Source organism: Cottoperca gobio, chromosome 12, assembly GCF_900634415.1.
Source record: "Cottoperca gobio chromosome 12, fCotGob3.1, whole genome shotgun sequence".
Lineage (NCBI taxonomy): Eukaryota > Metazoa > Chordata > Actinopteri > Perciformes > Bovichtidae > Cottoperca > Cottoperca gobio.
The window spans coordinates 15,149,854-15,166,621 of NC_041366.1; the positions used below are offsets into that span (position 1 = coordinate 15,149,854).

Below are 16,768 nucleotides of genomic sequence, written 5' to 3' on the forward strand. Positions count from 1 at the left end.
CTCCCCTTTCTGAGTCTGCAGCCATGGCTCTGCGAAGCTATACTTACGCACAGCCGTGCTAAATGCTAACGTCAGTGTGCTAACATGCTCACAATGACAATGCTACCACGCTGATGTTTAACAGGATTTATTTTTATTTTAACAATGCTGATGCTGTCATTCGTTTTGCAGGGATTTGGTCATAAACCAAAAGCATAAGACATATTTTGACCTGCTGATGGCACTAGATGTAAAGTCAGGGCATCTCCATAGTCTTCAGAATTCATCCTCTAGACTCGAGACCATGAATGTCTGTACACATTTCATGGCAATCCATTGCATAGTTGAGATATTTCAGTCTGGACCAAAGAGATAGACTGACTAGCTGACCGACATTGCCACAGTGCTAGCGTGACTAAAACAAAAAAACAAAAAAATATAATCTTGTTACTGATTTTAGATCCTATAATCCCGAATTATATATTTCTGTTTATGTATGTGTGCATAGGCGGTTATCTTTGTGTGCATGCGAGTATGCTGCACAGGCACAACAACTTAATCGCAGTAAGTTCGCTGTGTACAGTCAGACTTTTTTTGTGTTCACTGACTAATATGATCCGACAGTAATGTCACTCTAGCGGCTCTTCATCGTAGCTGTCAAGTGAAAACCTTTCATGTTATAAACTTAAATCTCAGGATTACATGCTCTTTAATAGGATGAGAAAAAGGTACCCACCCCTTGATTCATCAATCCATTTCAAAACCGATTAGGTAAATTAAAAAAACACATGGTCATCAAACTAAACATGAAAATGAACTACTGTAAACTCATGCCTTACATGGCGAGTTGTCATGTAGCTACTTACACCTTCTGACAGCTGAAGACAAAAAAATATATATTTTTGAAATTTCTTTCTTTGGTTAAAGCTGCTTTGAATGTCAAGTGCAATGCTTTTAGCTTCCATGGGCCGGGTAAAAAAATAAACCCGCCCCCGTCTGATCTGTGGAATCCTGATATGAGCTGGAAACAGCAGTGGTCATTCCTGAACACAACCGCAGGGATAATTGGTTTTTAGGAAAACATCCTTTGGTAGAGTTTCAAACATTCTGAAATGTTCATCCCTGTGTGTGCACTCTTTGATCTGTCAGCTTGATTTCCCTGTGAAGATTCTTCGTGGATATTGTGTGTCCGCATTAGTGTGGGCCATTGAATACATGCTCCTGGGTGGGCATGAATGTGAAGTATATGCATGTGTGTTTGCGTGTGTATTATTCCATGACTGAAGGCCATGTGTGTAGGAGTGTGACATCAAGGGCTCGCCATAGACAGGAACCCTAGGGAGTTGCATCAGCATGGCAGCCAGACACGCTCCTATCTGATGGGGTTGTCATGTCTAATTTAACCTTTTGAGTCTGGCCTTATTTAAAGAAATGGATACATAAAATGACATGTGTGTGTGGTAGTTATAATTTGATTGTTTTTTTTCTTTTTCTCTCCATCTCAACCTCGCGCTGTCTTTTTCTCGCTCTGGTTTACTAGTGAGGCTTCTGTGTCAGTTGTGTTTTAAACACCTGCTTTGAGAACAGAGATCAGTCATGTGGAAAAACCCAACAGAAGCCTTCAAGGGTTGCGGATCACAGGCAAAGTCAAATATTTGGGTATGGAGCAGCGGGGAGGTGCACAGAAGAAATCTTTTCATCCCTCCTCCCCAGATGAGGATTTCTGCAGCTGTCAGAATTCATCTTAGGGCTTTGTGGAATGAGTCCCGGCAGGTGACAGGGTGAGATACATACACCAACGAGGCTGATTACAATATCCCTCTGTTTGGCCAAGCTGCTCACCATTGTTGCTGTAATGGGAGCTATCGCTGAGTTTAAAGCTTCAGCTAAGATATTCCGTCTGTACATCCTACTGTTGGAATGTTTAGTTTGTATCAGCAAACATCTCTGTGGTTTCTGTTAGTGCCAGAGAGACTGCTGTTACACCAGTCTACTGTACAACATTGGAAACAAATTGCTTTGAAAAACCTCATTAGAAACAGACCAAAAAGTAATTGGAAGAAGTTGATCGCAGGGCACTTAGGATTCCAAGGAAGTAATAGTTTTATGTTGGTGTCTATTTTAAATGAATGACAACAATACTAGTACATTTTGAGTATTTTGTAAAGTCACAAACCTGTTGCTGCCTTTTAGTTCACTGATTGTAGATTGTAAAACGGGGAAAGTGAAGAGGAGAGTTTAAAAGGTCCCCTGAGGGCCCGGTAGATCATCTTCTGGGAGCAGCACTCCAATTGCCATTATGATACTGTAGCGCAATTGTCATTAATGCCGACTATTTAGAAGCAGCTTAGGTGGAGGCTACAATAACTGAGAACTATGGAGAAATATCTTCAGTTTAAGGCAGCACTTTTAACTGCACTTTAAGTGCTGGTGGCTCACGGAGAGGATTCAGGAAATCTTGAACAATGAGGCAACCGTATCAGATTGTTGTGGTGAAGAGAGAGCTACGCTTTACGAACGGGTCTCGAGCTTTAGGTAGTCACCACAGATGCAAGAAGCCAAGATGTTGCACTTGATCTGTCTCTTCAGGCTTACCGAGGTCTTGAGAACAGATTTGGCTCGAAACAACGGTGGAAACACAGAGAGCTTGTGTAACTAATAAAATGACATTTGGAAGAACTTGAGAACTAATCACTGGTACCATTTTCCAAATGTACAGCCGATTGAACGGGGTTTACAAGATCACTTTATTTCCGCGTTTGTTTTTTTTCGACCTCCCTGAACTTGACAAGTTTGAACTTTTGCCAAAAGAGCACTTTGGGGGATCTTTCAGGAAGAGCTACATAGATATGCTGGGAAAAGGACATCAGGGCAGCTTGAAAAATGGTTCATTTTACCTCTCATTATCATAGTATATGTTAAATGCTGACAAACAGAAGGTATGAAAGAGAATAATCATTGGTACCCCATGAACAAACCTCATTTCAGCTGCATGTATCTGCAGTGAGGTTCAGTATAAAACCTGGATAATTGGCTGAGTTTCTTTATGTCTGTTGCCTGCTGTCATCTCTCTGCTCCAGTATTTTATATATCTGCCACTGGGGAATGTCAAAGAGATGTATGCAGTGGAGATGAGAAGAGGGCAGCATCCACTTTTTTAGACTGTGGAGCTATCGCTATCTGTAGCTATTTATCTGCATTTCCCTGTGGGTGACGGGGAATGTGGCTCAGCTCGTTTCTGGCTGAGCTCCGTCCTTGGAAGTGGGTGAGCAGCGGACAGGCTGGGAGTCAGACAGATGCCCTCAGCTTACCACAGATCATTAATGCATGAGGAAGATGGAGATGGGCAGTATCCTGTTCCACTAGAGAAAAGGTCACAGCCAGTGGAGACTGCAGAGGAAAGACAACATGAGTGCAGGAAGATGCAAAGGATAGAAGTAAGAAAGGTAGAAGAAAATGAAGAGGTATGTCTTTGCACACTCGTGTGTATCGATCATACACTGTAAAATACGTATGGCTGCATAGTTCTGCGTGTATGTATGTGCAGACATATCTTTTAACATGAGATGATAGCAGCACATCTGATTTACCCTTTGAATCAATAACTAGATTTACACTGACTGCAGGAACCAACCAATCTATTGACTCTTTTACAAACAAGACCGTTTTTTTAATAAAACAGATTGCATTGGATGTTAATAGAACCATTCATATTCCATTTACATGCTATGGAACGGAGCCAAATCAATGACGCCAGATGGTCCCTCCACTACAGTATTTCGGTTGTGTTTGGTTCATCCTTTGTAGATATCTTTTATGCAAATGTCCTTCTTCTTTTTTTCTTTTCTTAAGGGAATGTATGAGAGTATATTTTGATGGTGAAGTATCACAAAGGTGATACCCGTGGGGAAAAACTCCATGAACACACAGGGAGTCGCGTGGAGCGCTCGTAAGTGACGAAACAATGGAAGAGACGCAGAGTTGCATGTCTCACCGGGACAAAAAAAAAAACACTTGCAGATTAAAAATTGAAGGGGTGACAATTAATGCAGCAGAGACAAAGATGTTCTGACCCCCCCTGCCTGTGAATGTGGGCTATACTCTGCAAGTACAAGTTGAGATACCTGGGTGATGTCATTTGAGTAATTTTCTCAGATTCGACATAAATCCCTCTATATATTAAATTGACTTTGACATGCAATATTGGTGGAATGTCCCTTTTTAACATTGGAACATTACAGTCCAGCGAGCCTCCACCTCTCTCTCCTCATCTCATGCTCCCCAGGAGAGTGACAGTGATGAACTATTTCGTGATTGCAAACAGTTCCACACAATATCCATTATTAAATGTTCCCAATGTTCCCCATTTCATTTAATTTTGCAGCCATGAGCATTTTGATAGAAATGTGTCTTGCGAGTGTGCTCATTCCACACGAGACGCCGCAATCCGCTCTGTTCAAGCGTGGCTGTGTAAATGGCTGTTGTGGCTGGGAGGTCGGCATGTTGTGGCTGGCTGTGCCTGTCTCTCCTCAGCCAGCCTCTGCGTGTCCATGGGGGGGCCGTGGCTTGATTTCTGTTGCTGGACGGTAGAGGTGGCGGGTGGGGGGAGTGCTGAGGGGCAGGGTGGGGTAGAGGGGCGGAGGGTGGGCACACACTTGCTCCTCATTGCCCCTCCATTATATGTGGTTGACCTATTTCAGCAGTGAGCAGCAGAGAAGGGGAGAGAGCTGGGAGGGGTACATGGCAAAATCACAGGCTGACAGAAGTCCCCTGGTGAGTGGAGCTGGGTGTGTGATTCCCTAATGCAGTCACCCCCCACACTCGTACAAAACAAACACACACTAACTGCCCTCCATCCCCACCAAGTGTTTTTTCCTCTTAACACGTCCATTAACAGGTGTAAGGTCTGGGCGTGCTTGTGTATGTCTTTATGTGTGTGCGCATGCATATGTGAGGGAGTGTTTCTTTGTACTTAATAGGTGTTCGACAATGAATCAATAATATTTTTTTATTAGATTCCTTGGGATATATTGGCACTAATATCTGAGCTATTGTGTCCATATTGTGTATGGAAGCATTTCCATTTGTTTTTCCATTCATTTATTCAGGTTTTCCTTTTGGCACGTGTCTGTATATGTGAATGTTGTATACAAATATACAATATACAAATATATAAACGCACCGAAAATGCAATGAGGACAGGATGTGGTCATTCTGACATCACAAATGAGGAATGACCTCATCTTTGCAGCATTTACACAGCGAGACTCCTAAACCCAAAACCTAAAACCTTTACAGGAGGAGAGCTTCCATCTTGTTTCTCTCTGTTGCTTTGATTTGTAACAGCATACTTTTCAACTTTTCCTTTTGGTTTTTGAGTGCTTTTTAGGGCAGTTCAAACCAGTACATACATTTTCTTTCCACCAAACATAATTTAATGTAATCAAGGCAGCAGAATCTGATCCTAAGTGGTCACTAAAGATATATTTGAGATGCACTCTGGTTCCAGGTTTGATCTGCCATCTATCTCAGCCGGATATAGAAACAGTCCGGAGATGTCTGATGCTCTGATATCGTGTTTGAACAAGGTCACAGTGACAACATCGTGTGTTTATGTGTGTCCACTTTTGTCAGTGTTTATTATACCATTAAAAAAAAAGCGCCACAATTATTGTACATTTGTCAGTACGGATCTTTTCTGTAAGCTCCCCTTTTATCCAAACAACCATGCATGGGAGCCAAAGGCAGGGAGTTGAGCGATATCAGAGAGAAGAGGCGCTTTGCCTTAGGAAGGATGCAATCGATGATCCAAGCTGGATATGATGTAGTGTACTGTATAAGAGCCAATGTGAATATGATACCGTATCCAATGTGTAATTGCAGCTATGTTGTCATTCCTCTACAAGTCAATAATACAAGGGAAAGGAGCTGTGTGAAATGGGCTGAGACAACAGCTTTTTTGTTGTTCCCTTTGAGTCAGTACAACAAGCCTGATACAGTACTTTTGTTGAGGTGTATTCTACGAAACAAAAATGGCTTTGCACAAAAGGGAGGCCCCGGAAAATTCATCGAGTGCATGCAAAGCCCTGAGTTAGCAGGTAAAGTGTTGGTACAAAATAACAAAGCCAGCACCTTACTGCAATTGTACCTACTATAGCCTATGTGCAGCAACCAGCGCGTTGCAATTCTCCTTGAATGCTTACAAAGCCATTTTTCTTTTTAGGCATAAGCCCAGAAAGCATCCTGGATACCCTTGAATAAACATGCAGGAAGACACAGTGGTGGTTTAAAAAAAAATTCTACACCACAAAACTATTGTGAGGCAGCCAAACATGTCGCGATTCCTGCGAAATTCCTGTGCTGCCCTTCTCATTTGAGAGAGCATATACACCCTACACTAAATTACCTTAATCCAAGGAAAATATTCTTTAATGCACCTTGCCTATATGAAAGAACAAATATGTCACAGTTGCAAGGACGCAAGCCCAATGAGATGTATTTTTATGAATGCGAGTTGAATAGCAAGTGTTCTCAGGAGTGCAGAGAATGTGAGGAGCTGCATTAATTAGTGTTTTAATTCATGGGAAAATATGTCTGCAGCTAAATCAGCTCAGGAATGAGTGCAAGTGTGATGACTCTCAAGTCTCCCAGCATCAAAGCATTACAATGCGTACCAAAATCCATTGAAAATGAAGGTAAATTAATGTACATAGATCAGCTTTTATAGCATGAAATGACGAGCGTGATTAGAACCAACAATCAGGTCTATGGGGTACATTAAAAAGACATTAGTAGTGCATTTATAGTGAAAGAGCATCTGATTTAATGGGGACAGCTGTCAAAGTTTGCTGAGCAGTCTGTTGAGAAACAGTCTGATTACTGTTTTTGACAGCATTGTTAATTTACAGTAACACTGGCTAGCTTCGTCTGTGTTTTTGCTACAGTGAATTCCAACAGTATTCTCAACAGAATTGCTGTCATGTTTTTTTCAGAGCCCCCTACCAATGCGCTCTACACAGTAAGTAAAGAATTAGCATGTTGCGAGCTTGTGTAACAGTATTAAGATTTTAACAGCATTACAGCCATATCTAACACTTGAGCTGTTGAGCTCAAAGCAGCATAATAAATTGCTGGAAAAGCGGATAGAGTTTGTGTTTTGTCTGCATTTGTGTACTGCGGTGCCACATGCATGTGTGTGTGCGTGTGTGCGTGTGTGCGTGCATGTCATAACCCTTAGGGCCAGATATAGAGTCATGTCTATTAGCTGGCTATTGCGGCTGTGTTCTTGTTTTTATTTCAGCATCATAACGGTGGTTTGTGTGTGCCCTTTAATATATTACCTCCTGCTCTCCCTCTACTGATCCCGGGGCTAAGATTTATGATTCTGCATTACATCTGCCTTGTCACATTAATTCAGCCATCACACACAGACACATGTATACACACACGCAAACAGACATCTCCCCCCCACACACATACACACACACACACACACAGTTGCATCAAAGCCTGTATTAGGGCATACACCCATGTTTGGTGTATTACGGCACACAGTAAATCCTGATCTTCTCATTTCCCATCACATCTGAGGTCTTTAGTAGATGTCTGCAGGTTTCGATAGCAGCAGGGTTGGGGAGACAGGAGAGGATACAGTTCTCAAGAGAGAGAGAGAGAGAGAGAGAGAGAGAGAACATTAAGAGAATGAGGAGAACTTCTTAAAGCATTATATGCCTTTTCGTGGTTTCCCACGTTGCAATTTGATTGACGAGATGGCGAGAATGAGATTTAGCGGGTTGATGTGAGTATGGAGGCTATGTGGCTCTCTCTGGGGATTAAGCAGGCAGCCAGATTCAGTGACAGACATGGAGAATAGACCGTGCTCTGGGGACTGTGTCTCTCACATTCTGACACACTTCCAGTCTGTAGTGTCCTTCAGATAAAGTGCTGCCAGTGATTTTCTTTTGTGTGAGAAGGGATGGACATTTGAGTGCTTCAGGATATACAGTATATGTGTGAAGTGTGTGTACATATGCAGGGGGTGGCACATACTCCTCTGCATAATGGCATTCTTGTATAGGGAACACACTATGAAGGACGGACTGGATAATTGCATTTTCTTGCTGTCATTTGGACTGGCAATTATTATCGTCATCATCAATACGTGTCTTCTCTGGCCTTGCCTTGGTGTTTAAAATATGTAATTTAAGTTATACTGTGTGTATGTGTGTGTGTGTGTGTGTGTGTTTCTGCCTCCACTGGTGTCACAACAAAAAAAAGTATTTAACTTAAGGATAATGAATCCGTGTTGTAATAGAATAATAGGTTTATTACATTTAAAAGTCCTACAATCAAACTTTTGGTTAGAAGTAAATGTATTGGCATGAAATTACACGATGTTACACGTCCAGTCATACATGCATGTTTTCTCATGAAGGAGCAAAGAAACTCAAAAGGCAAAACTGCACACCTGACATGTAACATTCATGTACATGCGTATTTCTTTTTAAAGGTAGGAAGGAATATAAATCCTAAATAAAGTTTTATCCTCCATAGCCATAATAATCGTTTTAAATTTCAAATGCAATATCCCCATTGTAACCAAGATCCCCTTGGATAATGAAGCAACTAGTTGTTCTCCGACTCTTTTCTACAACTGTACATTTGATGAAAATACATTTACAACATGCATATCTTCTATAACTAGACCATCTTCCATTACAAGGTTTTGTAACTTCACCACAGGAGTGGACCCAGTACCGGCCTTTTAGTTTTAGTTTTAGTTTAGTTTCAACATATAACGCTTCCTCCTTGATTCTTAGGCCCATATTTCTCCCAGAAGATAAGATTCTGAGGTAAATGTTAAACCTTTCTCAGGCCTCAGTGTCTTTTGTTGGGACTCGTGTTACAGTATTATGTCTCTACATTCACTTTTCATCTTCTACAGTTTGTTCTCATGGTATAATCATGATGCAGCTTTTAATGATCTCAGTTTTTGACTAGATGATCCTGTGCTCTTATCGTCGTCTTCTTTTGTATTTTTGCATTCTGATTTGTTTTGGCTTTTCTCTTGTGGCAGGATGGGGCTGCCCGCTGCTCTGGGCCAATTAGCCAAAATGGAGGCATTGCATCAAACCATTGGGCACAGTCAGGGGTCAGAAAGTGCAACACGTCTCCTCTGACAAGATCCGCTCCACTCCACAGCCCGCCGATCTGTATGGGGTAGTGTGAAGGCCCTGTCTGGCATTGGGGCACCCAGGGGTGTGATATGTGACAACTGAATGGGCATGCCAGTTTGGGCTAAAAGGACCAGTCATTACGACTGCAAGTGAAGTCAAGCAAGAGGCTTCTGTATTAAAGTGTTTGTGCATCAGTGGATGTGTGTGTGTGTTTGTCAAGCAGTGGGTGGGCCCGGAAGGCACGGGGGCATGACACATATTTATATTGACACCTGTCATTGAGGCCTTGAAGCATAAAGACAGCAAACACAAAACCTGCATGAAGTTAATTGGGGTTTGCATTGGGACCGTCTGTGTTTGACGTCCTGTTCTACCTCTTTGGAAGGTGCAAGGTCGGACCCCCCCCCCCACCTCCTTCCTTACACCCCTTTCCCTCGCTTGTCTCTCCTGCGGACTTTACTCAGAGAGCGATGTCTGTGCCACACCGCACTGCACCGTAAATTAGTCCCGGGTGGTGACATGGTGCTTGCTGGGTAATTTGGACAATGGGGCGTTTGACAGCTCACCCATCACAGCTACAGCGCCCCAGGGAGCCACTACTCCTCCTGAGCTTTTCTCTCTCTCCTTGCGCTCTCCTCTCCTCCCTCGGTGCTGATGGAGTGACTCTCTAAGTAGCAGCATCATTCTCCAATCAACCACCAAAATGGCTTTTCATCCAGGAGGGAGCAAATGGTTGGAGGGGAAGGGGAGAGGGTGGGAATATACAGTGCCGAGAGCACGTTGAAAAACCATAACTGCTGGAGAGTGAGCAGAAAAGCATTTAGACAAGCAGCAGAAATTGTTAGATTGTTAGATTGTGAGTAAGAGCAATAAAATAACAAGATATCAAAAGTAAAAAGCCGAAAGATTTTACTTGGCCTTGCATTAAAAAGCTTTCAATTAATAGCCACTTTAAAGATATACCGCTAACAATTGAAAAAAAGACTTCAATATAGGAACTGAAAACAGATAAATGCTTTGTAATAGCCAGTGATAATTACTTGTTTGTGAATCAAAGCTTTAAATGTCTTACTTGAACAGATAGTTAGTGTCGATGTCCATCCCACTTCGGCACTATACACTTTACAAAGATCACTCACCTATATCATAGTCATCCCAACCTCTGCTCACCTCTGGTTATCCCACTATGAATAAGACTCCTTACTTTAATTGTAATTAAAAAAATCGGATTAGTCTGTGTTTATTCTAAATATCAGTTAACGGCGGAAAATTGGATTTAAAAAATGCCATATCCAGCAGTCAGTTCTTCAGTTATATATGGTAAATGGACTGCATTTATATATTGCTTTCCTAACCTTACCGTATAAAGCTCATTCACCCATTCAAACACACATTCATACACCGGGGGGGGGGGGGGGGGGGGTGTATGCAAAGGCGCTGGCCATCCGGAGCAACTTGAGGGTTCAATGTCTTGCTCAAGGACACGTCTACATGTGGACAGGAGGCGCCGGGTTTCGAACCGCCAATCTTGTGATTTAAAGGATTCTATCTCCTGAGCCACAATTTATTTGAAAGATATTTTACTTGGATGGTATTTGGCACATTTGTTGCATCACATTTCCATGTTCTCCCCATTTTTCTGCATTTATTTATTTAAATGAAAAATGATGAGCCTTTATTTTCATGATGTTTTGACCTTGCCTTTCCTGGCGCTTTGATGTGACTGGACAGACAGCGGCCAAGGCCTAGCATGACCCTGGCAACCACCAGCTGCCTCCTGCCAGAGTGCAGCGAGAGAAGACCAAGTGAAGGTCAGGGATAAGGACCAGAGACAACATGTAAACACTCCCGATGAGAAAGACATGACTGGCTGCACAAAGACATTAAGACAGGAATAGTACTGTGCTCTGAAATTGATTAACTTAAACACCGCTTTTACGATATATTATTTTCAACAGAGATTCTCATCTTTTTCTGTGTTTTTAATAACATAAGGTCACAGCAGGAGATGGATGAAGGGTGAACACAGGGTACAGTTTATTGCGTAAATGTCCATTCTTAGTAGATAGATTTAAAATGCTTATCTCTGGACCCACTCCTCCAGTACTAGGACTGCTTTCTTTTCAGCTGTGTGTTTGCACTTTACTGCAGTAAGCTAAATCAATCCGTGCAGATTCATTTTTCCAATTACATCACTTACTCTGGTAAAGATAAGAACCATGAATTGGGCTGCTCTATAATGCCCTGATTGAATTATTCATTTGGTTTATTTGGTGGCTTTAGTGTACAAGGGCTCTCTCCGGGTCATTGTGATTCTGGCCTGCAATGGAATGAATATGAGCCGTGAACTGACGTTAATGTTGGAGACACCTGACTGGGCTGTTTATTCTTGATTTCTCCTCCCCTGCTACTGTGTGATGGCAGGATTCCCCCGAGATGAAATATGAGTGTGCTTAGCTGAGAGGCTCAGATAGGACAGGGCGAGGGAGGGGTCACTGGCCGCTAACAGTGATCAATAAATACCTGCTGCAGCCAAGCAATAGACGACGGGGCCCTTCAGACAATGTGTGTAGACACATTAGTGTACATAAGGCAGTTGGCTGAAAAGAGACATTAGAGTGGAAGTAAGCCTCCGCTCGCTGTCCCTGTTTCTCACTGAGCTTCTTAGGGATTTTGCTTTTAAAACAAAAGCCAAACATATTGATTTAAGCTACTGGGATGTATAGGTCCAATACTAACAGGTATTGACTAGAAGAGGTCGTTACCATTGATTTATGTTCACTCAATATAATGGGTAGGTGTGCTCAAAGCACATTTATAGGTAGATCTGATTGACAGCCTATTTATCCTGCTTCAATTGACATGACAGCTGAGTGGTTTATTATTCTGCTTGACCACTCAGCTGTAAACCACCTCTTGTCCTTCTCCATAGCGGCATAGCAAAACATTGGCTAGTAAACCTCCCTGCTGTCTACCTATCTGGCCGACCACTTACCGATCTTTTTCTCTATCTGGAGCGGGAACGCATATAAGAATGATGGGAAGGGTGAGTGGAAAGAAAAGTGAAAGGTAGAAGGCAAGATGGACAGAAAGGAGGGTGAAGAGGATAAATAGGAATAAAGCAGGGAGAAGATTTATGCCAGTGTTCATCCTCGTTCATGCTTGACTCTCCTCTGATTGAAGGGAAACATTGGCCCCACTGATACAGTGCTTTCCTTGGGACAATAAATCTACGTGAGTACAGATAGAATAGAGAGAGCTTATCTTGCACAGTGGTGTCGGAGACCGCCATTCAAAAGCTGTTATTGCAGACACTCGCATGCAATATATGGTGGGAGAAATGCAGTCTTACAAACATTCAGCAGTACAGTTGATGGATCCACTATAGTACTGTACGGTATATACAGCACAGAGTACACAGTGTGTAATCTGTATGTTAGTGAGGGAATGTAATTGTATGTGCATCAATATCACATCTAACTTAGTCCTCCAGTTATTGCTTGATTTGGATGGGGGACCCTGTCTCCAGTGCAACAACATACACTGGACTCGCATTGTTGATGAATCGGAACATAATAACCTCGTGCGTGTGCTATGCTTGAAATGCAATGTTTGCTCACTATAGAGAAATCTTTCCCAGGCTTTGAGTTGGCAAATGTCCAGAGCATCTTTCGTAGAAAATCGAATTTGGCCTCCTGTTGACACGTGACGTATAAATGTTAAATTACCGGAGCATTTATGGTCTGAAGTGCGTTTGTGAAAAGGCGATAAAGGAGCAGCCAAATGTCATCGCAGCCTGGAGACTGACTTCGATGTCTAATGCGGTGCGGATGTCATCCGTTTTCACTGTTCTCAGCACAATAGACGTCATTAAGGTATACTGGTATACTGATTGCAGTGGTGAGGAGTAATAATTATTCAGGAGGTGTATCTGTAGCTCAGTTTACGGTGTACTTGAACTGCATTTGCTGGATGATTCCTTAAATAGCCAGCCAGTGCTCATTTCTAAAGGAAACTATTGATGTAAGCTCGTCATTAAGCTCCTGTTGTGTCTAAGATTCAGCGAGATGACGGTCACCCAGACAGCGTCGAAGAAAAACACTGTCAATACAAACTTGTTGAAGAAGTGAAGAGCATACAGTAGGAAACATGGACGTTTGGCTAATTGGACAGGTCGTTTGGTTCTTGGCGAGCTGTTTACCACATACTGAATACAGTACAGTGCTACAGGGTGCACCCTCTAACCTCATACATTCGATGTTCACTTCTGTGTGCGTGTGTTTGGCGTGGGTGTCTTCTTTATGCAACAGTTTATGTATTTATGTAACACAAATACTTATTTTTTTTTTTTTTTAAAGCACAAGCTGTGCCTCTTTGTGCACATTTCTTTAAGAGCTCGGTGTGTTTCTTATCTCTGTGCTTTGATGTGAAGCGTGCCGGTGTTCAGGTTTGACTTTGATCTGCTCATGTCCAAAATGTAATCATCCCTTAATATTGCTCCGCTCCCACAGCTGCTGCAGTTGATTCAAGCCAAAGAGTGGCTGACTGCCAAGACCCTCTCATACCTCTCCTCTCTCCAACTTGCTTGGATTCATTTGATTAATTCTTATCCTTATTAAATTGTTTTTGGGGGTTTTTTTTCAAACCGTTTTGCTCTCCACTTGATGAATGCAAAACGGCACATTTTATTCTTTCATTGACTTTATTTTGAGGGCAATACTGTATGCAGCTCGTTTAAAACTTTTTGTAGTTGTGATGTGGAACTGATATAAAATTCAACTAATATTCAATTTGAGTCGTAAAATATTCACTAATAAGACTTACAATATGAATTAGGAAAACTCACCCCAATTACAGAGCAAAATATCATTTGAATAAAAGTGCTGCGAGGACATATTTCATTAAATTTTAAACACTCAATATGGAGGCAAATTTTCTGATTAAAATCAAGCCACAGAATTAAAAATGTTTGGAAAAATCCATATTGCGTATCAAACAGTGGAGGCATGCCATATTAATGTTCCTTTTAAAGGGATATGACACTAAAAAAAAGATGGGGGGGGGGAAGGTTATGCATCTTTGATTTGTATGGTAATATGTTGTTGAGTATTAGGTTTGTGATTAAGCACAAGGTAAGTGTGTGTTTCCATACAGATTACATCATCTTGAACAAAACTTCCAAACTATCACTCTCTTATCGTTGCATATGAATGTAGACAGGGGGAGAGGGAGCCAGGGAAACGTAATGTTTCTCTGAGCTTCTTGTTGCTCTCAGTATTCTGTTCACCAGGGAGGGAGGTGCTGGATGTTGGGAGGGTGCAGTGTGATTAGAAGTAGTCAGGGTCTTTTCATTTTGTCATGTTGTGTCTTTTTTCATTTCTGGGCTGATTTTTCACTGGAGGGCTAGTTCCATTCACTTGAATTTATTATTTCTCGCACTGAGGAAGTTGATGAATTCGAATATCTGTGAGCGAGTTTGTGTGTGTGCGCCTCTGTGCGCATTAATGCTTGCGCGGGTGTATGTGTGTGTGTGTGTGAGCATGTGAGGCGTGTGACTCTCTGTGTGGAAGGGAGCGACGCTTTCATGGCTGTTTCAGATCTCTCTGCCTCACAGTTCGTCAGAGCGAGGGAGCCAGGAGGGAGAGAGAGAGAGAGAGAGGGAGAGAGAGAGAGAGAGAGAGAGAGAGAGATGGAGAGATAATGGGAATGGAGGGTGAAAGAAGGCTAACACAATCTTTAATGAGTTTCCTTGGCTCTCTTTGCCTGTTTCTGGGTCAGAGTCCCCTGGCTGAGGATGTGGGTGGACTAAGGACTATGGAGCAGAAAAGAACAGACTAAGCCAAGGTCTGCTGAAAATGACTTCTACTTTAAAGAGTCAAAACCATCATAAAGACATAACGGATGACAAGCTTCGCAATGTTTCAAAGTTGTTTTTCTTGTTTAGACAGCGAAAGATGAAAATTGATCAAAACAGCTAATGATCTTGGTCCAGCTCTTCATTGCACCCACACAAACACAAACTGTGTAAGGAGGTTACTCTTAAAGGTCAGCGGTCACTTCAGGTTTCACTGCCTCTGCTCAATTAGCAGCCGATTAGCAGCCAAGGAAAGCAAGAAGTTACAACTGTTTCTGATGGGAAGCGGCACACTCGCAAACATACTGAAAGAGAACTCCCCAGCATCACCCCCACATACACAAACACTTTCATATCGGTACACAGACAAACCCTCCTCCCTCGTGATGAGAAGGGTGCCTTTGGTCAGTTTCTGATTGGCTCCCCCTGCCCTTTCATTTCCTAGCAATCAACTTCAATCTGTGGCAGGTATGGAGGGAGAGATAACATTAGAGAGACATCGTGGAGAGATATCTGCTCAGCCGAGACATTATTTAGTGCTCCCAAAGCATCCAGGAGGCAACCTTTGTCAGACAACAAGGCTCCGGCGTGTCCACGCAGGACAGGGAGACGGGTTGATAGAAGGACATGGAAGAATTACTGATGGGCTGATAAACTCTTTTGTTATTCGAACAGTCTGCCTCCCTGTTTCTTTTCTCCTGTGCTATGTTTCTGTCTGTCTGCCCAACTCCATTTCGATGTCTCAATCTATGTCTGTCTGGCCGAGTTACTTTCCCCCGTCTCTCTCTGTTCTCCCTCCCTCTCACCTTCAGTTTCCCACTGTATCTCTGTCTCTACTCTGCCTTCTTTCTTTCACACTTGTGAATAATTGATGTCTACCGGTTCGATGGTAAGAATAGAACAGTTCTGGAGGTGACAAATGGGGTGGCGTATAGGCTTCATCCTCCTCTCTTCAAAGAGTTAGAAAGTTAGCCGTGCTCGCTCGTGGGCGTGTATGCCCATATATTTGTGTGCTCGCAATGTTTTGTGGCACTTTGAGCATTTGTTCATGTTTGTGTGTGAGCGAGTGCGCACACACACACACACACACACACACACATGCAGTTGTGTGTATGTGATTTAAGACAGGGAGATGAAAGGGAGTTGTAATTACAGGGAAGCGTATCTGTCTACTGCAGAAGTATCCGAGGAATGGCACAAACTGGGCCAAAAGCCTGAGGTCATTAGATGTGCTGCATGTGTGTGTACATGTGTGCATGTGTCTGTGTATGTGTGTGTGTGTCTGTGAGAGAGAGAGAGAGAGAGAGAGAGAGAGAGAGAGACAAAAGCAAAGAAAAAAAGAGGGAGCAAGAGCGAAACTGGGAGACAGAGAGAGAGATCAGCTTATAACTTCAGTTCCTCAGAGTCAACCTCTGAACTCTGCCTCTCATTATTGGCTCTGCCTCTCTCTCTCATTTCTCAGCAGTAACTGGTTGTGGTTAGACCAAGCAAGGCCCACTTTCTGTAAATCCATGCAGCCTTATTGCCTGAGAGGAATCCCAGAATTTCCTTCGCTCTAAAATGCACTTGTGTAAACATTCCAAAATATCAAATGATAGGGATTTCACTGTGTGCTGTGCGGATGGATAATCCCATGCAAAGACTGTGGTTATAATACACTGTCCCTCTGTCTCTTGTCTGCTTTCTTTTCTCTCCCAACCCATCCCTTATCTCTCTTTCTGGGGCTCTCTGCCTCTGTTCTCAACTTCTCCCTCCCTTC

At 42.6% G+C, this 16,768-nt stretch overlaps 1 protein-coding gene across 4 annotated transcripts in view; it reads left to right on the plus strand.

Moving 5' to 3' along the window:
- unc5cb (unc-5 netrin receptor Cb) overlaps positions 1-16,768 on the plus strand; it is a 105,608-nt gene that overhangs the window by 42,778 nt on the left and 46,062 nt on the right. The gene's annotated exons all lie outside the window — the stretch shown is intronic.